We start from the raw sequence: 26583 nt of genomic DNA, 5'->3' as shown, positions 1-26583 counted from the left end.
CCATTCCTGTGGTCCAGCCAGGCTGCAGCAGCTGCGGCGGGAGGCGGGAGAGGGGGAATATTAAAGACATCGAGTTGGGTTTTGGTTGAGCACAGGCAGCTCCTCTTTGGGGATGAGCTGATGCTCCTCCAGGTACGCCCACTGATCTGCGCGTGATGCGGCGTGCGGGAAATGGTTAAACAAGATAAACCCCACCGACTAGTGGGGAATGAATGAGGGTACTGGGTACAAATATCACCGTACATCATCCAGACCAGGTCACCGCGACATCTCTCTAGCTTTGGGCTGTTCCTGACGGTCTCCCAGTTCCACTTGTAGGGAGGGGCTGTGAGCTGTCTGGGGTTGGTCCTTCACCTCAGACCTAGGGGTGGTCTTTCAGCAGAAGTCAGGGGAGCTTTTCCTCATTGAAAGAGCTTAGCAAAATGGTGCAGTATGAAAAACAGTCTTTCTATGGAAAAAAGTTGTGTAAATTGCTTGTGTGACTTATAGAAATGCTTATGTTCGTTTACACAGGCTGTAAAATGTGTTTTCACAGTAACATTAGCCTGAAAAGGATCTCCTGGGTCATGAAATCTGGTCCCTTTGCTGCTGTGCAAAATCTCTCTTATGAACTCACCGCAGAGCAAATCCCCGTATTTTTCTTGAATGTTCCATGGGAAATAGCTGCAATAGGAATATTTAGTTAGCATGTTGTCTTTTAGCCATACTTTCACCTCTTATGCATGCTCTCTCTATTCAGTATTCCTTGAAATCTGTATATTTGCTCACTTGTAAGCTGTGGTAGCTTCCCCAGTGAACAAGTTATTTCAGTAGCTGGGGTGTACTTTATGGTTGTATTCAGTAATGCTGAGGTCCAGGGTCTTCAGGCTGGGAGAGTCACCCATCATCTGTGAGCACGTAAAAGAATCTACTTTTATGCCCCAGATGTACGGGGCAGGAGACTAGGATTTTTTTTCTAGCTGTGACAGACATTTCATGTGGCATTGTGCAAGTTGTTTGATTTCTCTTTACGTTTCCCCACTCTGCAGTGTGTATTGCAATCTTTATCTGATTTTATCAGTTGAGGAGAAGTTCTTTAGGACAGAAGATTTCTTCCTATGTTAATATGTAGTTGTGTCATAATTAGGGTCTCTGGGTATTGCCCTAATTCCCACTATAACATCACCAAATTATACTTGAATAAATTACACATCATGGATATTAAATGCTCAGCTCAGTTTCAGTGCAAAATAAAAAGCTCAAATGATGGTAACTTAAACTGGCAATAAAATAGCCAGCATTACGCTTGTAAATACTTAATTTGCAAATGTTTAGAGAATTAGGCACCTGCTATAAATCCGTATCGTGGGCTTTGCACCCTGTTGGTAATCGGTGAGCTATATCTCACTTCATTATGCATGAATGTGTAATTTTCCAAAAGCATAAATAGGGCCTCCAAGGGCACGCACATTAATAGCATTCGAATGAACCAATTTGTTTCCCACCCAATGTGTTTATCTTCCAGCTCTTCGTTGCGAGTGCCAGTGGAAAGGTTAATGGCTCGCAGTTCCCTGTCAAATGATGCACTGATTTAACCTCCGCGGTGTCTGGATTTTTCATTGTCTTTGGCCTTTAGCATGTTGAAAGTTAACAGCTGCATCCTGTGTGCTAGCTGGGATGTAAGAGGGTCGTCTTTAAATTATTGCACATGTCCAGGATTAAATGGGATCCTGTTTCCCTCGTGGTCGTTGTGGCCCTGATTCATCGGGTACATGATGCTTTGGGAGCACTTGTGCTTGCTTCAGCAGAGTCCTTATGCCATTTTAAACACACTAATAGCCACCGGAGCAGCCGGGTCTGGTCACCTGCCAAAAGTCAAGCAGCTCTTAGCTGAATCCATGCACAGCATTCCCAAAATCAGTGGAAATACCTGGGCAGGAGTGACAGGAACATACAGCCTGAAAGGCAGCACAGTCTACTGGAAGGGCTGAAATGTTAGGTGGGGCAGGGTGGGTGCTTTCCGTGGTATCAGAACCGCTGTGCAGCACATCTCATTAAGGTTTTGCTAAGGTTTGCAAAGTTTTGATGTTAACCAGGCTCAATCTTGACAAAGTGGGGGGGCAAAGCACGTGCCTAAAAAAACCAAATTGTATGCAAAATTTTGCCCAATTCTGATGGAAAAATCAAATGAAAGGTGCTTTTTTCCCCCAAAGATATGGTGGAAAAAGATATCTTTCGTAAACCCAGAAGCCATCAGAAGTCAAGTTCAGTTAAGAAAACCGCAATCAAACAAGATTTCTCCTAGGGCTGAATAAAAAATTGCCAGCGTCCTGAATTTTTGAGGAAGAAGCCACATGACAAAGCCACTGTGAGGACTAGCAATGCAACTGTATTCCCTGTGAACCCAGTAGCTGACGGTTTCAGTACAATCTGGAAGAGCCAAGAAGGCATTTAGAGATTATGCAGTCATCTCCCTATCTTGAGGTTAAGCAGGAGGAAAGCCTTCCCTGGAGGTGGGTGCTTTTGAATTCAACCCTCACGCTGATCTCCGGGGCATCGCTGCTGCTGCCAGCGGGCGGGAGCCACCAGTTGCTCGTGGGAATGCCGCTCGCGGGCTGCTTCTCTCGCCCAGCGGAGGAGCACGTCCGGACGCACGAGCAGCCGCGTCTGGGATCATCGCACGTTGCCACTCGCAGCAGAATTGCTGGCTGAAGTAAATCATTAAGCAAAAGCTGAGAAATACTAAATGCACTCACAGAACTGGGGTTTAGCGCTGAATGGTGCGGAAGCAGAGGTAAAGGGAAATGAAACCCGTGAACTTCATTTCCAGATAGAAACAGTCAATATTTTTGTATGCAGATGTCCAAGAAAGCCATCTAATTGAGGACATACATTTAAAGACGGGTGGAAGTTATTCTGATGCTCAGAGGTATCAGACCCAAGGTTTATTGAAATTAATATTCAGCCTCTCCAGAAATGCAGATGTTTCTTAGGTGCTTAACTGTGATGGCAAGTGTGTTGTTTTCAAGGCAACTTGAGTGAATTAGGAGCAGAGCCATGCTCGACGATAATGCACCTCCTTAGGCACCCAGATTTGAAAACTGCAGCCCAATTAGATATGCTCCAATTATGACTATTATTTGCTACTTAACGGCTGCCATTGAAGGCTCAGGACAGGTTGCTATGAATACATATAAGAAGAAAAAAAAAAATAACCTGAAGGCACTTAAAATCCCTGCTTCAGAGACAATGAATAAATGCAGCTGGCTGGGAAGCCAGAGGTGATGGGAAGATAGCTGTGAAACATTTGATCAAGTCTCCAAAGAATTCAGTGTTGTCTAAATCTGGACTCTGAGCTATTACAGCGAGTAAGTAGCATTAAGTAGGCAGGAATGGCTGTCTCTGAGCAGAAGGAATATTTATTTCTAAGCTTGAGTAATAATTACCACGGTGAAGTCAATGAGTTTTAAAGGAAATAATTAGGCCACAATTACAGAGGTGGGATGAAAAGCCAAACCCCAACCATGCGAGCTCCCTCTTCCTCCAGTAACCTTCTCTCCCTTTTTTCCCCTGCTGTCCACTCGCCGTGTTAATCTGGAATTTGAATGAAAATTTAAGTGTATCTAAATGTAGCCTTGCCCCAGGGAGAGGGAGTGGATATGTCATCGGGGATCTGTCAGAGTCAATAACATTTCCCCCGCAGCCCGGAGCTGTGCCTCACGATCTAACATTTCTGTCTGAATTATCAGCTAATGCTCTGACAAATTGCCTGTGATTTTCTTTTTTTCTCCCTGAGTGGATGTGCCTGGTCTGCAGATTAGGTAAACACCGCCTGGCCCTGCTGCGCAGCGGCGGCCGGTGATTTCCAGCCAGGCACTTCTGTCAAGCTGCGAAAGCCGGAGGGTGTCGGGGCAGCAGCCAGCCGGATTGCCCAGGCTGGCCGCAGACGCGCTCGGGTTTAGGGCTGTTACAGCTACCAGCCCCTGTTTAGGAGATACCCACTGACCGTGACAGCGAGAAGGGATGGAGCTGGAAGTTCAGGACCCGATAGAGAGTTTGAGTAGCAGGGCTGCAAATGAGGTTTTGCTCGACCTGAACAGCTGGGGAAACAAAACTAGGTGGGTGTTAGCATAAACTGTGTTGCTGGAGTTGTTTTTTTCTTGCAGAAGGAAACAGCTATTGGTGGCTTAGTCCTCAGACACCGAGGACATCAAAACTACCAGGTGATTTTGTACTTGTAAAATGAAGTCATCTTTGAGAGGAAAAACTGTATGGAAGATGCTGCAGAGAGACGCCCGCGGGGTTTGTTTCTCTGGCCACAAGATTCAAACACCTCTTGAACTAAGCGAGCCATCACCATCGCCTGCCTCTTCTCAGGCTGTGTGAGATCCGAAGCGTCTGTTTGTGTGCTTGCTGTAGAAGTGATTTTCCTTGAACCATGAGCTGGTTTTTAAACACTGTGGGCGTAGTGACAGTCTGTAATTCTGATCATGAAACAAGATCATGAATGAGGGAGAGGTAGGAGAAATTCTCATCTCAGCTGTCATCATCAAGATTTACATTAGCTATTGCAAGTCTTTTCTGCATAGATCGGGTGGATATACTCTCTCTCCCTGGCCCTTTCCTGATTCCTCTGCTCACATGCAAATCCCTGGCAGTGTAAGACCCTTTGGTCCCGCCGCTGCTCCTACCTGGAACAGCCCGCCCAGCCCCTCTGCAAAGCGCTTTCCCGTGTATTTTAAATTCCAGCTGAAAACATGCTTTGCCCAGCCCTTCCCCTTGCTAGTTATGCATTGACATGATAACATTATTGGCTCTGCTCTGAAATATTCGGGAACTCAGCAACACTGCAGTCTTCCTTGAGGCTGTGAATGCTGGTGTCCCAAACCCATTTGAAATCAATAGGATTTGGGTGCTGAATTTGCAAATTCAGGCTAGGCTCCCTTTGCAAATTCCCGTCTTTTACAGGACTGTGGAGGAGTAAAAGCAATTTGGGATATGTGACATTTTCCACTGCCTTGTCTAGGGGCACGTCTAAAGGAAAATAAAACCCCTGGGAAGACGAGAGCTGTGGGAGTAGAGACACGCACGCCATAAAGACGCTGACTGAGGTGCCTGCCAGATGAGCGGTGGCACCAACCAGAAATATTCCTGTATGGTTCTAGGAAGTGAAATGACTAAAAGGTAGAGACATTTATAATCTTTCTCGGACGTCCATATAAACACGCACAGCAGCCAGTAATAGAAATGCAGTTCTGGATTCTTTCTGAGCAATCTCAGGCTAGGCACGCTGCTTTTTTATTACGTGCACTGCAAAGATTTAGAGAGGGAGGGACTGAAGAGGAAGGAGAGACAAAGGGCTTTGCAATCTACAGTATCGCACTTAAAATAATTATTAGTCGTAAGTAATTAAAACAATGATACTTGTTATCAGTATTTGGTAATTGATATGTAATATACATAAATAAAATTATTAAAATGGAAATTAGTAGTAGAAATTACCATTTCTTATTAAAAAATATTTTTTCACCTGAAATTCCTAATGGGCTATATGTAACATTTGAACTGCCCACAAGTAAATCCCTTTTGTTTTCATGTAGCAGTATATGTGTAGAGGGCACGTAGATAAAATCTTTAAAGTCTTGGAAGATGGATTGCATTTTCGATAGACTGGAGATTCGGTAGTTAATAGAGACAGCGATGGCCACCTGAACAGATGAAGGGAAATGAATGGGTCATTCATTTCAAGAGTCCCTGTGTGTGGCCAGGCTTTGACTAAATACAGAAATAGTGGGTGGCTTGGACTTGAGCCTTCTGTGCTTCATGAACCCCACCTGCTGGGACCCTCATCCAGAGGCAGACTTTGGTGAGCCCTGCCGTTGGTCACTGTGGCGGGAGTGACGGTTTCTAGAGAAAGCTGTGAGCTGGGTTGTTTGGGTTTTTTTCCTTTGAAGAAAATACTGCCTTTTGCTTGGCTGGAGTGTCCAACTGTCCCTGATCTAGGGGAAGGCAGAGGTGCTTGGATGGGGATGGGAACTGATTCAGCAGGTAACTGCCAGTGTTGGTAAGCGGTGCTGTTACTGTCCCGTTCCCCGAGTCCAAAGGCAGAGCAAGAGAAGTAGTACAGGGGCTAGTACCTAGGCTGTGGGGTCGAGAAGCCTTTAAGAAAACTCAGTCATGAACACACAAAGAAACCTTTTCTGGATTCTGCTACCTACTTTCACACTAAGTTAGCGTAGGCAGAAACGCAATAAAGAATTTGCCAAGTGCGATACATTAAGGCTATTTCTCTTGCCATTAAAGTTTCATGTAAAAGTTCCACAGACAGGTCTTGGTCCTATTTATAGGCATCTTTCTTGCCTTCAACAATATTATTAAACTCTTTTGTTTCAGAAAGCTAGTCTGAAAATGAGCCGACCTGGTAAATAAAACATGCTGCTTGCTTTTGCTAGCATACTTATCTCTACAGAGCAATATACTGAAGAATATTTTTGCCATACGTTTTTGTCAACACGTTATTGCATATGCCTGTTTGTTTAAGCAGTAAACCAGTTTGAGTACATTCCCAGAGCACTTGCTTTTCCTATTGATTCAAGGTGGGGACTACGGAAGTCATGAGCAGGCAGCGCTGGGTAATTCCTGACCCCAAGGTCCAGGAGGGACATGCAGGGGAGAAGGGAAGGTTATTCCTCATACATTCTTAGGCAGCCCAAGTGCCCGCTTGGGTTCTCATGACCTTGAACCGCATCACGGCAGGTGCTTTGAGGAGCTCTTCTCATGCTGGTTCGGGCCATGGTGCGTGTGAGATGGTGCCCAGGTGCTTCCCACCCCGCGGGGGAGGCTCGGCTGGGTGCCTCAGTAGCAACGGAGGGACAGACGCTGCTTCTGTCCCATCCCCCTGTCCCATCCCATCCCCAGTGTTCTTCCTGCATAAGGCAGCGCTCGCAGCTCTGGCCTCGTCCCACGTCCCACTGTGTGCTCCTCTGGATGCCGCGTGAGGACGGAGCACCGAGGTCAGTGCTTCTGCAGGATGGGGCAGCAGCAGAGCCCGTAGGGTCACGCAGGTTGGCTCTACGGGGTGATGGAGGAGGGCAGCCCTACCTTTGGGGCCAGAGCATGGGTTTGGGGTTCCTTTTGGATGTGTGGGCCGTGCAGAGCTGGCATTAAAAGCATGGGTCGTTTGGGATGGACTGGGAAGAGGAAGCAGAAAGCAGATTTTGGAGAGGGTAGATCACTTTAGGTGTACGTCTCTAAGTATGATGTGGAGTCTTCTCAAAGACTGAAGTTATTTCTGCCCTTCACCAGCTTTGCTGAGCAAGATATATTATTGCTTCAACCATACCCCAATTTTTCCTCCAGTTCAAAGAGTCAACCTACAGTAACTGCTACAATGAAACATGCTACCAAAAAAAAAAAAGAAATACTTCAAATGCTTGTTAATTATTTTGTTAATCAGGGTTTTTTGCTCCATATTATTAACAAGGCAGATTAAAGCAGGAGTCTGTGGTGCCCAGAAAACATCTGCTCAACAAAAATGAAACACTTAACAAAATTCCCCCCTCTGTGGCTTGTTTTCATCTGGCTGTGCCTGCCTTCGGGAAGGTCTGGGGACACGGCCCTTGCCCCCGGTGAGAGCATCGGTGTGGTACGCAGTACGTGCGGGGCAGATGCTGTTGTGCTGTGCTTTGCCATATCGTACCACGCTCGGCCCTGTGTGCTGGAGTAGGACGGCGTAAGCCAGACGCTCGGTAGCTTTCACTGCACTGTGACTTTATAGTCATGTTTTGACCTTGGTTTCAACTCCTTTTTCCTTTTCTGGGCCGTTCCGAACAGTGGCATTTTCACCTGGAAACGAGCGCGCGCTGGCCTCTGAGCGAGCGCTCCATCACCCTGTTTGTGGAGGTAGTTTTTCTTTTAGAGAACGTGTTGGTCTTAACCTCAGTTCTGGCATCTACTTTCAGTTCACGTTTGTGTATTTGAGTTTCTTCTCCTGTTGTCTGGTTTGGGGTGGTTTTTTGGCTGTGAGCATTTACGTTTCAAAACTGAATCCTGCTGTGTGGCCAGGATCTTTATCAGCTGTGCCTTCAAACTGTCTGTTTATCCTTAAAAATCCTGCTGCTCCGCTAGCCTGGGTGGAGCAGTCCCTGCATGGCTTCCGCTAGCTGATCCGAAAGACATTTTAAATGTTGCTGCTATTGGTTGTTTGAAAAGCTGTTAATGCAGTTAGTTTTGGGACTTTTTCCCTTTTATTTGCAAATGAAACAAGACAATGAACTTGCATATGTAGACCCACCATCAGTGCACCTGGTTAGTGCTCCCCCAAGGTGTAACCAGGACAGTTGCGGGGAACACCTTATAGCTGTCTGCAGCAAGAGTAAAAAATCCCTGTGCAGAAAATCCCAGGAATGGTGAGTACTCGTGACCCTAATTCGCTGTGCTCTTCTGTAAGTTTTTCCACAAATATGCATGAAAATATATCTTTAGTCAAGTCTGTAGCCCATGAAAGACAGACTTTTATCAGCTCATCCAGCTTTTTATACCAGGAAAGCATTTTGGATACTTTTGAAGTAAGGAACCAGTAAGAGTTTTTGATATTTTTCCATGTTTATAATATGCACGTAGTAGCTCTCTCCAGGATGTTTGAAAACAAAATTCTTTCTCTGTTTGCTTATTAAGCTCTTTCCTTATCTGACAAAGTGTGGATAGTGTACTCCTGTTTCTCCCGCTTGGCAGCTTCAGGAAGCGTGATGGAGTATGTTGACTCTGGAGTTGCTGGAATGGAACCAGATGCGGTAGATAACGTATCTTATCTCCCAGAGGAGGATATAAACAGCCTTACAGCAGGGCATACTCCAGCCGCGGGTTAGGGTGGGAGCTGGGCAGGAATGGCTTTTCTCTGCAAGTTGCCTAGTTTTTTAATTTTTGTTACTTCCGTCTGTTCAGTTCCTTACGCCGGTGTTTTTCAGAGATGAGACGTGAAATTACACATTGCCAATTTTGGCAATGCTAATACTCCAGCATTGGTATTCTTTGGTTCCTCTTGTGTCTAAGACTAAATATGAACTTGCTTACAATCATCATAGATGATAATCCCACTGGCTTTCCTGGGATTTATACCCAAGTTCAGGGAATTCAAAAGCAGAGGTGCATGTGCCTGTGCTGACTAGATTTTCTTGAAGTCCTATATTATGTATGTGATTTTGAATCACATGGAGGATCAAGGGCTCTTCCTACATTTTAAAATCCCTTATGAGGAGCGGGCCAGCCTAGAATAACACTCTTCAAGAAAAGGCGGCTGTTGCACAGCTTTGGTGCTTTGGTCTCCCGGATAATCAGTGAGCACTTTAACTAGTTCCAGCTCTTTAAACAGTTTAAAACAAAGAACCTCCTTTTGAAGTTAGTATGTCTCAGTTCATATCCAACAAATGTGTGGATTTTATGATATTTTTACATTCAGAGCTTCCAAAAGCTCTCATAAAAGGAATTCCCAATATCGCAACTGCTCTGCAACCAGAGAGGATTGTGCTTTACTAAAACACAGTAGAAGGAAAAACCCATCTGCTGGAGATTAAATCCTCTACTAGTTTGCATGAACTTAACACGGATTAATCACATTTTAGCTCAGCTGGAAAGGTATCCCTGAATTATGTTCCTAGCTAAATGCACAGGGCTACACCTATTTTTCAAAGGCGCAGAAGAAAACTGCTCTGGGTGACTCAGTTACAAGTCGAGCAAGTTATTTTCAGTGCTGCCTCATAAAGAACGAAGATAAGAACTAGAGAAAATGAAATCAACCAGGAGGGAAAACGATCTCATGTTAGCCGAAACTTTGTCCACGTTCCTGTTTTTCAGCAGCGGGTACGTCTGTGTGGAGTCACTGTGCTGTTGGTGTAGGCAGGCTGGGAAGTCATGGCAAGTGAACCGCCCTTAGCTGGTCCGTGTTGTTTTATCCAGTGCTCTGTTTATGTGTGCTTATACTGTACTTCTTGGCACCTGTGCACAGCGGTAGGATGGAGGTGAGCCTTGGATACCCCAACACCAAACAGAGTGGAAAACACAGAGGAACTGGTGTGGTGGACATGTGGGATGTGGTGGCCCTATGGGTAGATGCTGAGATTCCCCGCGGTGCCTAAGTCAAATGCCGGTTTACTGTGCTCTGCTGTGGCAGTGTGAACTATAGGTATATGCAAGGAGGGTTCCTACTGACTCCAACCAGATCATCTGGAGAAGCCATTTGGCAGCACAACTCCTTACGACTGTTAAGTGGAACATGCTACTGCTACTACTAAGGCAGGGACAGGGACGCAGCATTCAGGCTGGAGCATTGAATACTGTCTTACTTCTTGGCTAGTGCATCAGTGCCATCATCAGGGTAGCTGAAAAACAGAAGTTCCACATGACTAACTCTGTTGGCATTTGCACTGGAACAAAACTGGAATAGTGTTCATGCAACACGAACATGAAGCGCGCCTTTCAAGATAACCATACAGCGGGCAAATAAGAGAGTTGGCTGGGAATGTGAGAGGCTTTGTTCAGACCCTTGCACTGGGTACTAGCTGATGGTTTATTGGGTTGGACCTGGGAAACGGCTATGCTTCTTTGCAAAGCATTAGTGAATTAATTGTTCTGTGTAGAAATGACATTTTCTCAACAGAAGAAAGCATGTGAGGAGCTCGAGCTTGGCACCAGAATGGTCCAAAGGAAGAAACTATCTGGCTCACCTGGAAGTGTTTCTAGGTTTATAACTTTTCACAGTCCCCTGTACTTGACGGGATGAAGCAAGAACCAAAGAGCAACTTGCTCTGTTCTGAAATAGCTCAATTACTACAGAGAGTGCACTTCTAAATATGGGTAGAGCACAGTTAGAACCATTACAGTTATAAAAAGAGCCTACGACAGCATCTAATCTAAATCAGATCTTGAAAGATCAATCAGTGATTGTCCCTATCATCAGTGGTAACATCGTCTCACTCTGAGTTGCTTTGATGCCAGAGAGAAGCCTGACATAAGAACCACAGATCTGAATTCAAATGGGGGAATCAAGAAGTTATTTCTAGCTTGATTTTTCCCCTTAATCTGAGCTACGGATATGTTTATTAGAAACTTGTTCCCAGCTTCCTTGATGGTAACTCAAAACTCCCGTTGACTTCGTGTGCTGTCCATACCTCTTGCTAGAAATTAGCCTTTAGAAGGTTTATCAACCAGGTATTTTTAGTGGAGAAGGTTAAGACAATAACAACAAAAAATCCCATGGGAGATACTTTGGCTATCCTCCTGAGAAGGAGCCCCTTCTCGGGCCATCTGCTGCTTTCCTGCCCTGCGTGGGCGCTGCAGTACCAAACACCCATGGACGCCCACCACGAGCAGCCGCCACAGCCCCTCGCACCCAGCCAGGCTCTCCCGTGCGGGGTGCGAGGGACCTGGCTCAGCCGGTAACAAGCCGTACCAGGCTGCCAGCGGCACTCTCCGTTTCCTCAGGGGGTCCTAAAAGAGAAAAAGTTAATATATAACCGCAAGCACAAAAAAGTTACTGAGAGCCTGTGCTGTTGTTTATACATTTAGATACTGTGATTAAATTACATACATAATGCATAGTGTTTGTAATACATTATTAATACTAATAATACTGTCTTGTGTTATTCGGCTAGAAGAGGCATGCTCCGAGTGATGGTTCATTGGTCTATTCACACACAATTTTCATACATCTCTAAAGATTACCATTTTAACAGCTTTCTGTATGGATACTGCCAGGCAGTTACATTTAACAGTGCATAAATCTAATTCCCTCCGCACTCAATTTTCTCCGGCAGCAGAATCAATTTGGATCTGTCAGGATTTTATTCTAAAGTCTATTAATGCCTCCTGCCTTTTTCTGTATTTCCCCCTGCCCTCTCTCTGTCTCTCTCTTAACAATCGCACTCTTTCGTGAATTCATTCAGCTGCAGAAAAAGATGCCCCACTGATACAAACACTCTTTTATCTCTTTATAACAGAAACCTAATTAGGTGTGAAAGAGACACAAGGAAGGTCACAATTAGCCTTCCAGCAATAAAGGTTAACAGTTGTGAAATCCTATAATAATGCTGTTGAACTTGGTTATTATCAATAATGATGGCCTTTGACAACGTCAAGTTCATTATTCGTAGCGGCTGTCACCGAGGCGCTGCACATCCCCGCCTCAGCAGCGTGGCTGTGCGACACCTCCCCTGCCCCTTCCCTTCCCTTCCCTTCCCTTCCCTTCCCTTCCCTTCCCTTCCCTTCCCTTCCCTTCCCTTCCCTTCCCTTCCCTTCCCTTCCCTTCCCTTCCCTTCCCTTCCCTTCCCTTCCCTTCCCTTCCCTTCCCTTCCCTTCCCTTCCCTTCCCTTCCCTTCCCTTCCCTTCCCTTCCCTTCCCTTCCCTTCCCCTGCACGCTGACGCCCATGTGCTGGCTCCCAGCGTGCGACCCGCTCACGCCTCGGCCGCAGTTCCACCCGGTGGGTAGGTTTCAAGACAGGCTTTAATACGTTTTTGGATTGAGCTTGTGCTGAAGGATCGCTCGCCGTGCCTTTTAGTTATTGTTTAAAACAATAACGCGTGTGGGTTTTCTTCTCCGTGCTTGAGTGTAATGATTCTGCCCAGTTAAGAACTTAAATGGAGATGGTAACAAGAAAGTAATAGGAAATGTATCCTGGTAACGTAGCATTTCAGAATAGAGTGGAACCAATTACGAGCTTTGCCATTGAAAGCCAATGGATCTCTGACATCTTCAAAAGGCTTCTGGGGAACGATGCCAGCGTTGGTACCTGTTGTATACGCATCCACTCTTAAATCTATAGAAAGGAACGGATTGTAAACCAAACATTTTAAATGAGTCTTTATGAGGTCATTTTTATGCCTGTTGAAGAAGGCTTCCCAGCAACTCGAATCCCGCAGAGAGGTTAATCTCTCTGTTTCTTTTTAGTAGGGCTCTTGAGGAAGCGGGATCACATCCCTGACTGCTAAACCTGTGACTTAGTTCTCAGGTTTCCTTTAGACCGAAAAGTGTAGTTCCACAGCCATTAATATCAGATCTGTGCCCTGGCAGATCATCTTGGCCCAGTCAAGTGTGGGCATGTGTTTTCATTTCCTTTCCAAGAAGTGGAGCACATGGTGGGGATTTAATGCCAACCTTCCTCTTCCTTGCCTGCAGTTTCAGTTTGGATGATCCCTCATGTGGTGGAAAGTACCCAGGTACAAAGCGAACAAGCCGAGCGAGTAGTCCTTCGGGCCATCTGACGACGTTGTTTTGGGTCTATTATGCCAGATTTACAGGGCATCTGGCCTGAGGTATTAGAAAATGCCAAATCTGCTGCTGTTTCTGTGTGTTTACTTGATTCTGAGATACATGCTGAAAAAAAAATGCTTCTTTTAGGTGCATTGAGCATGCCTTCACTCTTTCACCGTCTTGCTCTTGAGTTTTTAAGGGTCAAGATTCATATTTAACCTTTATTTTCCAGTTCACTTGGAATTTGGACAATTACGTAGTGATATGTAAGTTGGGAAACTCTTGTCCTAGGCTACTCCCAGGCTCGGTGGAGGGAAAGAGAGAGGCAGAGAGAGGGGCAATTCAGATCTTCGATGGGCTGAACAGTCCTTGGAAGCTGCCTCTCTCTGTCCCTGTCCTCGAGGGAGTCTTGGATGATGACACTTCTAACTTAGACACCTCAGGAAAATACTTAATAATGCTTAACAGTAAGTGTTAAGCTCATATTATAGAAAGTAAAGCCACAAAATATGTATTAAGGGTAGAGGGCCAGAAATACCAAATCTTTGATGTACATATAAAAAAAAAAAGTTATAGATGAACATAGATGTTTAGTTCTCTCACTTCTACCACTTCTCAAGGAAGATCCTTGTCTTCTCAATTAAGATAGCATTGTATCATGATAGGCAGCAATTGCTGCCTCCTGCCAGGGCGCCAGATAATGCTGCATTTGGACTCCTACTGGCATTAAGCCATATCCCATGTAGTATTTAAAAATATTTGTAACTTTTAAAATACTCTGACCAGGCCGCTGGAAAAATACCAATCAACCAGGATATTCTTGAGATTATTTATGCCTTCTAGAGAAGACTGGGTGCTTGCACAGACAGTTGTACAGTTTCAAACTTGTGTGAGCAGCACGCACAAGTACGGAAGCGTAACAGTGCGGCCTGCAAAATCCAGGGTTCATGCGGTGCTTGACAAGAAAAAACGTGTGCTGCGAGTAGTTCTTAATTCATGGTTCAAGGTTGAAGTTCAAAACGGGATTTCAGAGAGCGCAGACACAGATCACTGGACACCTTAAGGATGTTCTTCCCGTTATCTTGCTTCACTGACTCCCTGCTTCCAAGTGCACCAAGTGCTCCGAAGCCCGTTTGAAGCTGGTGTGAGCTGGCACTGCGCCGCTGGTGCTTGCGGAGTTGTGCTGATTTACGCCAGCTGAGGATCGGGCTGGACAAACACTATCCAGCTGAATGAAAATACCTGCACGTGCAGACAGTGGGAAGAGGGATAATAGAGGCCAAAGTTGCTGAACATCTAAAGCAGATGCCAACAACCGTCCCACTATTAAGTTAAAAAAAGGACTTAACAACCTGCCAGGAAAAACTTGTTTACAATTTGATATGCTAATCTGAAACCACATTAGTCGTGTTGCTTGCACATAAAATTTGGGAACGTGGTCCCTGACACTTTTAACCTCCGGTTCTGAGAATAGCAGAATATTGCATCCCAAGCACAGAGGATGAAGGCACCGTATAATGAATATGAAGTGACGAGAATCCTCTTGTCTGTACAACTGATCAGACATCCCTGTCAGATACATCTTACACATGACTGCACTCTCCTGCACCCCTCCCTCTGACAGAGTGCACAATATGCAAAAACTTGCAGAAAGGACATGTTTTGGCAGAAAATTGTCACCTTTATTTGTTAAGTTATTCAACTACAGGAGGAAAATTAAGCTGTTTAGCTTCCCAGTTGTCGTCATACCAATCACTGGGCATTTATCTTGCTAATGTTTCTGTATCGCCATTCCTATGCAGTTGGTAGGAACTTTTATTTGCATAAGGCAGCAGATTTTTTATTTATAAAGCCGAGGACGTGTCCTTGTGCTTCAGCAAGAAGTTTATCAAATGATTGACACTAAATGCCAATTTTATCAAAATATTGATTGGAAAAGTTCTTATGCTTTCATCGTATCATATAGATATATCTAATCGCAGCTTTATCCAGCCAGCGCAATATGTTGCTTGCCAGACTAGAAAATGATGTATTAGCCATCTGGGCAATGGGCCCAACCCTGGGCAAGATTAGTGCTTCAATTAGCTGTTGATAGCATTCCATTAGAATATGGGTTTCAAAGAGCACTAAACAAGAATGTTGTGCTTTGGTTTTCAGATTTAATTACTTCCATCAGGGCTATAAATGAACTCATTAGTCTTAGTGGCTCTAAAACCTAGAGACAATAGAATGTTATTGCTATTGTTCTTATGGTTTGTGCAAACATTATTTGCAAAATGCTATTAGGAATGGCTATCAACCTCTCCTCCCTTCCTAATGTGGCTGGCTGGCTGACCCCGCAGAGCCGCTCTGGAGTGAACGTGAGCTTGATTTCATTACTGTGGTCTGCTGGGGGGACCCAGTGCCTGTTCGCAAACGGCAGCGTTGTTTGGGGGGTCATTACCTACAGAGAAAGTTACTGATGATTCAACTTACTCCTTGGCGGTACTTGGCTTCTTTTCTTTTCAAAGTCTTTGTGTGTTGTCTTTTTTTCTTGTGTGTTCTCTTCTTTCTTTCTCTATCTTGTAATTTTAAGGTTTGTCAGAGCTTCCAAGGGTTCTTGAGGCTTTGGTTTTTTTAATCCACTGCATCAGGGTTTCATGACACCTCTTCCCCTACTTTTGTGCAAGAATTTTGGTTTAATTTTTTTTGTCTTTGCCTTTTCCCCTTGACCTAAGTGGGTGGTGCACTGTGTTCCACAAACTCTAGGTTCTTCTTTGAACATGGTTCTTGCCCCCTTCCTCCCAAAACAGAGGGAAAACAAAGAATGGAGAGGGGGAATGCAGACGCTGACAGTCACTGCGGCCCTCCTGCCCCACGGCACTCCCGCTGCACCCAGCATAGTGTTGCCATTAGTTCAGCAGCGTATCACGGTTTTTGTTAAAACCTTAAACATCGCAGCGCTTTCTTTAATCTGAGGTGAACTTCACTTGGTAAAAGTCCCTTTGTTTTTTCTGGTTTCTTTCTTCTGCGGAGGAAGGATGCCATGTGTAAATAAAGGATATGATGCTCTGCACCACTGACATTTATTAAGGTAAAGCTGTAATCAGTACAGTATGTCTAACCATAATATTAATGTGGCTAAAACAGTAAATGCTCTCATGTTGAAAGCCTAACACCTGTTTTGTATTAGCATCTGGATAGTTATTTCATTTTTCATTTTAATAGAATATTCTTTGATGAAATCCGTAACTCAGTCATAATTTTTAGCTCCCAACCCTGCGTAAATCCCAGAACATGATTCGAAAAGCCTACTCTCAGATCTTGAATAGGTTTCTCCTGAATTTTGCTAGACTGTTGTGATAATGTTGGGAATATAGGGAAGTGAATAAAAATGCTGAATCCTTTGACATCACTCAGGATTTTACCCTTGATTTCCAGCAAGCAAGTCCTCTGCAGTTCGGCAGAACGGTGTGACTCCGTCCTTTCTAGGCTTCTGCTGGTCACACACCTCTTTGCCCGTAGCCCTGTCCTCTTTCGCTCTGCCCTGCCGTTTGCTGGGAATCTGCAGCAGGAACGGCAACGTTCATAGGGCTTGTGGGCAAGATGAAGGAGAAGGGGAAGGCACCTGGGGTACACGGAGGTGCCTCGCTTTGCAGGGCACGGAGAGGTGAGGTGGTGGGGAGGAGCAGGAGTGCAGCAGCCTCCTCTTCCTCAGTTGGGTGCTGGCAGGGGACGTGAGCCAGCCCAGCGAGAAGGAAAGAAAACTTCCCTGCCTAGTCTGGTCGAGCGCAAAGCCCGTGGTGGAGTCGGTCAGAGTTTGGATGTGTCCTTGGGTGATTTTTCCTAAGTGCTTTCCATGCCATTCTCAGTAGTTCTGGAGCCATGCTCAAGTGTTTAAAAATAGAACGATGTCTCTTGCTCTTTCCCTCTCTCCCTCCCTCCCGGCATTTCCCGTCTTCAGGGGAACAGTCTGATGGATGTGTTTGTTTTTCTGGATGTGTTATGCTGAAGAGATGGGAAGAATGAGAGAGAGGAGTCTTCTCCATGGTCACTGTTTTGTCTAGCAAGCTTTCTGTTCTCGAGGGCCAGCTCCCCTAAAAGCTAAACTACTTCTATTTTTAAGACTATTTGGACTAGAGAAAATCAGGCAGATTATACACAGTTGTCAGAGTTTCTGTCAGCAGATGAAAGTAAGATCACTCTTTTGGCTTCTGGCAAGTACTGCTAACCTGATCTGCTTCTGCTTCCCTGGTAGATCCTGCCCCGCCGGAGCTCCTGCAGGCAGACCTCCCAAGGTTCCCATCTCCCACCGCGGCGTGCCCTGGGCTGAGCTGTGCAGTGGAGAGTCGAGAACTGCTGCACTGGGGTGCCAGGAGGGACTTTGCTTTCTTGTGAGCCCAAGCCCGGTGATTTCTTGCAGCTGGCTGGTGCTGGCAGCACGTTTCCTATCTAGCGCATACCAAGCAGAAGGGAGACGTTGTGCCACCAGCGCGTAAGGTGTGATCCTACCAAGAGTGGGAGAGGATCACGGGCACAATGCAAATACCTAAGCCCTGTGCTTGGGCTATCCTAACTTTAACTGTGGCAATGGGATAGACCTCCTTCCCATCACTCTGCTCAGCCTGGCTGCTAATCTTGGCCTTGAAGGATGACACAAGTTTAACTGAGTTTAATTAGCAGCGTTCCTGAGGTCATCAAAGACCTCAGTTTTAGTGTTACCAGCCATCGGTTTGGGCAGTATTACCCTAAAAATCCTGAAATAAACTAGAACGAACCCAAACTCTAACGTGTCGTCACGTTTGATATGCAGATCGTCCAAACGCTGCTTGCTTTCAGTGTGTCACAGATCATGCCAGACTGAGGAATAAATGACAGATGTTGAAAAGGAAGGGCTTTTCTTCAGCAGTCTGTTGCCTGCAGCCGGTCTGCTGCTGCTCCCGAGCACGGCTGCACCCCGGCACTGGCTGGTATTGCGGCTCGGAGACCTCTCCAGCGAAATCACTCAAGAGCTCCTGTTTCGTAATGACAATACAGCAGTGGTTTATTTGAAGGCTGAGCCAACTTTGTATCAAAGCCAAATACGTCTGGCTTGGCACCATGAGCTAGCACCAGAGCCAAGCAGCTGGAGCAGACTGTACGTGTATTTAAAAGAACAAAAACAGAGAGACTCTTAAGTTATCTCTTGTAGGAGGTCAATCAGAGTGCCGGCATGCAGCGCCAGGTTTTGCGTCAGGCTTTCTCTGGTCTATCCCTGCATACCTACAGACCCAGCTCCCAGGCTGAGGCTTGATTCTCCTCTGACTTCCCACCTCTCCTTCTGGCTTTCTTCTTATGGTCTGCTAATTGCAGGCATTACACTCGTGTAAAGGGTTAGTATCTTGCCCTCTCGCCCACCTTTTTTCCTTCTGGTCCAGGTCATGTTCTTCGCAATCCACACCCCCACAAGGAAAAGCACTTTAGGATTTTCTGCGTGGACCTGTCTCAAAGCCGTGTCCCTCTCAGAGCGAAGGGGGTGACTTTTCCTGTTGCACAAAGAAGCAGCGATGACTCTCTGGCCTCAACGTTTCGGTCATATTCTGGGAGTCAGGGATCTGCTGCTGGTCCGCCGGCTCCATTGAATGATGGCTTATAGGATAATTAACAATTTAAGGCTGTGGCTGCCCAAGATGACTGCGGCGGAGAGGCTGTGTTCTCTGAGCTCAAGGCAGCTGGCTGCTGATGGTCTTCTGCATTCAGCATGTGGAGAACCGTCCCCCCCTGGAAACCTGACACGCTTCAAGAGCAGCAAGGACTGCAATGGGGATGCTCGCAAGCGGCACAGCTGGCTGTAGATGTCTGCTCTGTTGTGTCCATCTCCCAGAGCGTGCCTCCCCTGCTGCTGGGGTAGCTCAGCTCCTTGTGGAGCAGCTGCTGGGGAGTTGTGTTATATGGGCAAATATACTGAGGCAAATACACAACTGCAACACTGAGCAAAGCTGTGCCATCGCCTGAGTGACGTCTGAAGAGTACACTTTCCGTTCTAGGGTAAGGATGAGCACGATTACTTTGGGCTTTTTTTATCCTTCAGTCACCTGCTAATTTTCCACTATATGCATTTGTCGCTGGGCCAAGATCAGGACAGAGCTGTTAGGAAAATCCTGTCTTCCCAGTCACATCCAAGAGGTTCAAGCCATCTTGAGAGACACCTGACCTATTGAGAAATTCAGGTTTTCTTAGTTAGAAGCATTTAAATTGGAGTGAACCTGAAAAGGTTTGCTCTCAATCAGGGTGTAATTCATCACTAATTTAACCCCTCTTCCTTGAACTAGGATGTGTTCAGATGCTGGATAAGATGGATCCTCTTCCCACCTGGGCCCCAGGAATGCTTCAGGTCTCTCTGTCTGAACCATGGACTGAGAATGAGAAGGAATCATATTGGATCACAAGAATTATGAACTCGAGGCACACTTTTTCTTGTCTAATTAACAGTTTTACCCATGATATTAAATCCACTTGTGCTCATAACACGCCACAAATGAGAAATATGGAAACCCATTTTCAAAGCACTTTCCATTATGGAAGTAGCAAGAGATGTACTGTAGCTTTTCAGTAAATTGGTTGGTAAATTGTTTTCTCTCTCATCTTTATTGCTGTAACAAAAACATGTTACCTTTAGGTCTCCAATTTTTTTTTTTATTTGTTTGCTTATTTGTGCTCCTACCTATTAGCTTGAATCAAGGAAATAACCCAGATAAACATGTTTGACCTGCAAACAACTGCATGAATAAAGGGTAAAACCTGTTTACTGAAGTAAATCTTGGAGAGATCCTGGTGGCGAGGTGAGCTGTCGCGTCCAGTGGTCATTCACACCGTCTTGCTTCAACACACACGACTACTGAAACTGCCCTTGACTTTGTGCAAAATGTCTTGGGGAGGTGCTCAGCCGCCAGCTCATTCCTTGCCCTGGATTCGGGAGGGAATTGAGGTGCAACCCAGTTAATTACCTCTAACCCCTTTCCGTACTCTCTGAATTGCCTGTGAGATTCACAGCCCTTGAAATGAGAAATCCGAGACCTTTGCATAAAGTGTTTGCTCAAGACCCTTTATAAATGAGGGAACGTGATTGAATTGGAGCCCCGGTGAAGGTGGGCTGAGTTCAGCAGCACTGTGTTAATATCGGATCGCATAAAGCCTTCATTCCGTACTGCTGCTGGCCAGCTAATGTCCACCTACAGCACAGGCAGACACTGAATGCGGGACTCGGCCCCGGCTTCCTTAGGGGCCAACTTGGGGCTCTCGGCCGTTTCTACAAAGACGATACGCAGGCAAGGAGGAGAAGTGGTGGTGGCTGAAGACGTTATTTCTGCATGGGAGAGACAGCTTCGGAGGCTTGACTCCTGCCGCTCCCACACAGGTTTTGCTCCCCTTTCCCGGTGAGCTGGTGTGCGAGTGAGGAAGACCTGCGCTGCACTGGTTGCACGTGGAAGCATTAATAATGCGAGCCCAGCTGTGAAGGGCCGGACACGTGGTTCAGGCTGACAGCACGCGAACACAACCCAAGTTTTTAAGCAAAAGCAGATGGCTACTGTGAAAGAAGCAAATTGTTGCCAACAAAGAGTGAGCTGGGGGCAACCAGTGTTATTTAGGGGAGCGGGGGTGTGACGTCTCGTGATTCCATTGTGATAATGGGTGGAAGCTCACAGGGAGTAGGAAAGCCTTTTGCTTCAGACCTCTTGGTCAGGGTTCCTTGGCCGACTCCTTTCTCAGGCACAGCTGGACACCACAGGACGAGCGGCAGGAGGAGACCTTTTGTTTCCTGAGGTAGTGCCCGGGTTCACAAGGAGCAGTTGCTATGCAGCGTGCGCTGCAGGCATTCGTCTTACCAGCAACGCTTGCACTGAATAATGCAGAGCAGAGCTGCTGGGGCTGCAGAGCTCACAGGGCATGTGTGTGCCCTTGTACCCAAGCGAGGAAGGGAGGAGAGGTTTGGGGAGCACCTTACGGGCGTTATCCCTGGCGTCTGCCAAGCTTGAGCTGTCGGAGCGGTTCTGTGCAATCCTTGGTTTTGCTCTGCCGCTCCTGTTCAAATTGGGCCCAGCGTCCCTTTGTGTCGGCTCAGGTTTTTTTAAAAAAATCACACCAGTAGATCATCTGCGTGGAGAGATCCGGCTCCGGGGCTTGGTGAACGGCTGAACCCACTTCTCCTGTCGTGCTCATCTGGAAGCACGCTCTTAAGATTGTTGCCTTGGATGATAAATGAAAATGTCACCAGCCTTGGCTGCGGTGCTCAGCAGGTGAAATACCCTTTCAGGGTTCCTTATTCTGGCAGTAGTGGGATTTTAACGATCATGGAGGCGTGCATGGGAAAATATAGGAAGAAAGCACGTATCGGGGCTGTTGTGCCCATTATCTGTGTATAGGTAGCATTGTGTATATTATCTGTGTTTGTTTAGCTGAAGTAAGGTGGGCATTAACATTCTGTTTCAGTCTTAATTAGTGGCTGATAAAAGCACAAGGTGATACTTAACAGTCTTGACAGTGTAATTTATCTAAAATTTCGTAATAATGTGGTTGCAGCAGTCTTGGAAGGGCTGCCTTAATGACTTTCACACACTTCAGGTTTGGTACCAACAATATCCAATATGTTGGTTGCTTAGGAGACAAAATTAAACAAAGCCAAATGCATTTATTTCTCCCCTTTTTTACTGCACAGAGGATTATCTCCCTGCAATATTTTTCTCTATTAAATGCCTAAGCTTTAGGTGTTTATAAGAATGAAAAAACCCCCCTAACAATCCAGATCCCCTATTAAATCAGCAGATGGCTCCTAGAGCCAAATTAGGGACCTGTGATAGAACAATAAAAGCTCTGCTTTATACAGTGCACATGTTCAGAGTTGGCAGTGTTAAATGAGACCTCCGCGCAATCTGCTCTGAGAAATAGCCTTCCTGGCATTGACCTCTTCCTTTGTATAGTTCAACACCGTGTCATCAATTGCAATTGCACAGACGTCTTTGCAATTTAGCAGACCTTGTATGGACTGACTTTCCCAATATTTGTTTAAGATGAACTGTATAAACTTGTTATTAGTAGTCTGCCAGAGTAAGGGAGATAACAGTGTTTGCATTAGGCTACATAAAATACAGCACCTGGGCAAGGTACACCGAGCACGTTCCTAGCAGAAGTTGTTGTTGCAGGGTCTGCTGCTGATCCTGCTGAAGGCAAAAGTACAACTCCCAGCAGCTTAAGCCAGGACAAGAGCATGGCTTGTCTAGGTTGTGCAGAGCTTCTGAGCTTAGTATGGCTGAATTATTAAGTTTATGATGTTTGAAAAAAGTCTCTGAATTCACCTGAGAAACGCAGGCAGCAGAACAGGGCTGCAGTGAGATCTGACTGATCTCATCTCAGCTGTACGTCTGTACAATCCTGCTGATTTCATTGAGTCCTAGTCCTGCTTTTCAGCGGCATATAGGATGTAGGGATACGGCCCTTTTGGAGTCTATTCTCGGGCCTGTCGCCGACCCACAGTGCAAGCTGGGGTCATTTTGCCTCTCTGTGTTTCCGTGCTCCCAGCCGCAGCATCGGGACAGCAGTCTCAACTCGCGCTGGAAATACTCTGTGGTGGATAAATAACGTCCCTGAGAAGCTGCTTGCTTCTCGGCCAACCTCTGTGCAGGGATCCCCTTCTCGGGAAATACCTGGAGTAAGTAAAGTGGATGTCTGACGGGAAGTCACTAATACTGGGGACTGGAGCTTCTGATTAGAGGTCGGGGAAAGCACCCGGACATCTAAACACATGGAAGCATTTCTTAAGCAATGAAATTAACTTTCACTGCTTGATCACTAATTCTTACTACTTAAGATTGACCAAGGAAATCAAAGTCCTTGGTAACCTGGCGGTAGCTTTCTCCCCCTTCACAGAATCACAGAATCACAGAATCGTATAGGTTGGAAAAGACCTTTAAGATCATCGAGTCCAACCCTAAACCTAACACTGCCCAGCCCACCACTACACCATGTCCCTAAGCACCTCATCCACACGGCTTTTAAATACCCCCAGGGATGGGGACTCCACCACTGCCCTGGGCAGCCTGGTCCAGTGCTGGACAACCCTTTCAGTGAAGGAAAATTTCCTCATATCCAGTCTAAACCTCCCCTGGCGCAACTTGAGGCCATTTCCTCTCGTCCTATCACTTGTTACCTGGGAGAAGAGACCGACCCCACCTCTCTACCCCCTCCTTTCAGGCAGTTGTAGAGAGCGATGAGGTCTCCCCTCAGCCTCCTTTTCTCCAGGCTGAACAACCCCAGGTCCCTCAGCCGCTCCCCATCAGCCTTGTGCTCCAGACCCTTCCCCAGCTCCGTTGCCCTTCTCTGGACACGCTCCAGCCCCTCAATGTCTCTCTGGGAGTGGGGGGCCCAACACTGAACACAGCATTCGAGGTGCAACCCCTTAACCTGGGTCCTTTCAAGGACGTGGCGCTGATTTACCAGCGGAAGTAACAGAAAGGGCAGAGGGGCCGTAGCGCGCAGTCGCTTTTCCCACGGCTCTGTCGCCCTTTGCGGCGGGGGCTGGCGGTGCACGGGGACACGCTGCCCACTCCGTCGCCGCGCTGCCGGCTCCTGCCCACACTGGCGGCGGGGTGCGGACAGGGGGAACGAGCCTGCCCACGGCGAGGCCGGGCTGAGCTGTGCCGCGGGCACGGCTTCCCACCGAGCCGGTGAGCTGTGCTTTCTGGCTCCGGCCTTCGTCCCCGGCTTCCCCGCAGATGTCTGCTGGCGGTGATGTCGCGGGAGGTGCCGAGCGTCGCGCTGGGTCCCGGGGCGGCCCTGCGGCTCCAGGCCAGAAGCACCAGGTACCGCAGTTAGGAGCCGTCGGGCTCCAGAATGGAGTTATTTGCAGAACTCCCCAACCGTCTTCGAGTTTCCAAACCTCCCCTTAGCTTAAGGCAAGGGGAAAAAACAGTCCCATTGTTAAAACCACATTATTTCTTTCAGCTGATCATTACAAAATGGCTCTTTTTTTCCACCTGCACAGAAAGGCTGGGATAGGGAGGAGTAAGGAAAAAGCCCTGGAACAGCAAGGCTGATGGTGGCTAACGTACGGGCACTATTTCATTTTTCATTGAGTTTGCCTTTTCTTTCCCTGCTCCCACTTCCTCCCCACAGTATCTCTGCATTGATTTTTCACTCCGGCTGTTTATAAATGTTTATAAAGCATTTAGGGAGCCTAGGGAAGAAAAGGTCTCTAAGTACTTAGTGGAGGAAGAACTGAAACACCGGGCTGCTATATTCTTGCTGACGCTGGGCAGCGTTTCATGCCATGCAGAGTCCTGCTTCCAGGATATGGTGCTGCTTAGGCGGGGTGATTAAAGCAGGCAGAATCTCCGTGCAGCCCATCTATGTTGCCACCGCAGCGCAGCCCGCGTTGCAGGGAGCAGGAGGACTAGAAACAGCATCGGCATTTACAGCTTGAGCAAAACACCAGTAGATGATAGAGGAAACAAGTACACATTATTCCTCATTTACTGTTTGCTTTGGGCAATGAACTTTATTTTCACATGAAATACTAAATGACCTCCTTGTCTTCCTTCCCACCCACTGAGTGAAGTCTTCTTGATGAAATAGGAATGGAGATGTTATTAAGCCAATAAATACATTTATTGGTACTATCATGCTGTTCGTTAGAGAAATGAAACCAAGCAGGGTCTTCATTTAAACTCACAGGAAAGATGTGGGATATCCCAGTGTTTCTGATACCTGGAGTATTAGTGCAGCTGCAGTCCCACCTTCTCATCAGCATTTCTCTCTCTCTGCTGCGTTGCTGGGTATTTCTATTTCCGCACACCGCTTTGGCAACCTTACAGCACGTAGCCACGTCCTTAGCGAGGACAGAAAACTGCATATGCAAAGGTGGAAATCACCTCTGCCTTGCACAGGTGCAGGAGGTTCTGCAAAGCACTAGGAGCTAGGTTCAATCTGTCTTGCATCAAACACTGATTTCAGTATAAGCTTTTAGCATGATTGAAAGAGAAGACATTCACTGTCCAGAAAGGGCTGAGGAATGAGTGAAATAATAGTTTCTCTTTTTCTTTTGATATCCCTGTTTCTCCCTCATCATTCTTAAACATATCAAGTGGGGCATCTTTGAAACCACTGAGGCTTGGCTGATGCTCCGTTCCCCACCCCTTTTCACACAGCTTCATCCAATTCCTCCCCCAGTGGCCCAGGAGCTATTTGGGGATCCTGCCTTTCGCTCCTGCCCAGTGCTGCTGCCCTGCCACGTGCTTACCTGGGCCCTTCTGCTTACGGAGCTCGGTGGGGTAGAAATCAGGGGAACAGCTGGGTGTCCATGTTGGGGTTGAGTGGGGTGAAGGGGTGCGGGTGAGACCGCGAGAGCCCGAGTTCCTCCTGCTCCTCTGAGTCTGTTTGCTCCGTGGTTCCTCACAAGAGATGCACAGCGCTACCAGAGCTGGGTAAGTTGTGACGTAAGAGGCGAAGTGCCATCGGTGTGTTTTGAACCTTAGCCGCTGTACTATTTGAAAGGGGTTGGGGGTGTCTTAGCAAGATGGGAAGCTAAAATGAAGTCTAAAGCAATTACCTTCTGTTGTTGCATGTTGAATGCCCCTTTTTTTTTTTTTTTTTTTATTCTTGAGGGTTTAATTTTAGCAAAGTGCGGTTTGTCTGCTGATCCCTCTGCTTGAATGTTACGAAGTTCCAGTCTTGAGAGCACAGTGTTTTATTGGAGGCTTGGATGCTGAAGGTGCCCAGATAATTCTACTGCTCCAGCTGGGGATGGCAGGGAAGCCACAACTTTGAACCACAGCGGGTGATTGTACGTTGTGGATCTGCTTATAACCCTTCCACGGGGGAAGTTAGCGGAGTTAGTATCTTTTGTAAAGCAGTTTTCCAAAGGAAGCTCTTTTTCTGCTGAAGTTGAAATGTTTTGCAGGAAGGTGCATCTAGTTCAAAGATGTTTTGGCAGAAAAGTTTGGAAAGGAATGTTTGTTTTGACTCCTTTGTTTTGTTTGAGCTGTTTTTTCAATGCTTCGGTAAAGTGGTTGCTTGTTTCTAAACAGAAGCATTTTGAAACTTCTGTGCTGCAGAATGACTTGAGTTTTTGTTCTAATTCAGAGTAGCAGCAACCTTTGAAGTGTCAGGGTACCCTGTAGGTTTAGAATTCAGCCAGCACCAGGTAGGATATGAACATCTTTTTGTGTAAGCTCCATTTGTAATTGCTTCTGCTCTCACCTCTGTGGGTCTTTAGCTTGGCCCTCGGTTGTGAGCATGTGTTTGCTAGCATGCCTGTAGAAAAGGTCTTCTGATCTGGGAATTGCATGGTTTTAGTTATTTATGCAATTAAGAGTCTCGCTTGCAAAAGAACAAGTCTTATCAAATGCAAC

Source organism: Mycteria americana, chromosome 13, assembly GCF_035582795.1.
Source record: "Mycteria americana isolate JAX WOST 10 ecotype Jacksonville Zoo and Gardens chromosome 13, USCA_MyAme_1.0, whole genome shotgun sequence".
NCBI classification, from domain to species: Eukaryota; Metazoa; Chordata; class Aves; order Ciconiiformes; family Ciconiidae; genus Mycteria; species Mycteria americana.
Note: the sequence above shows the minus strand (reverse complement) of the source record.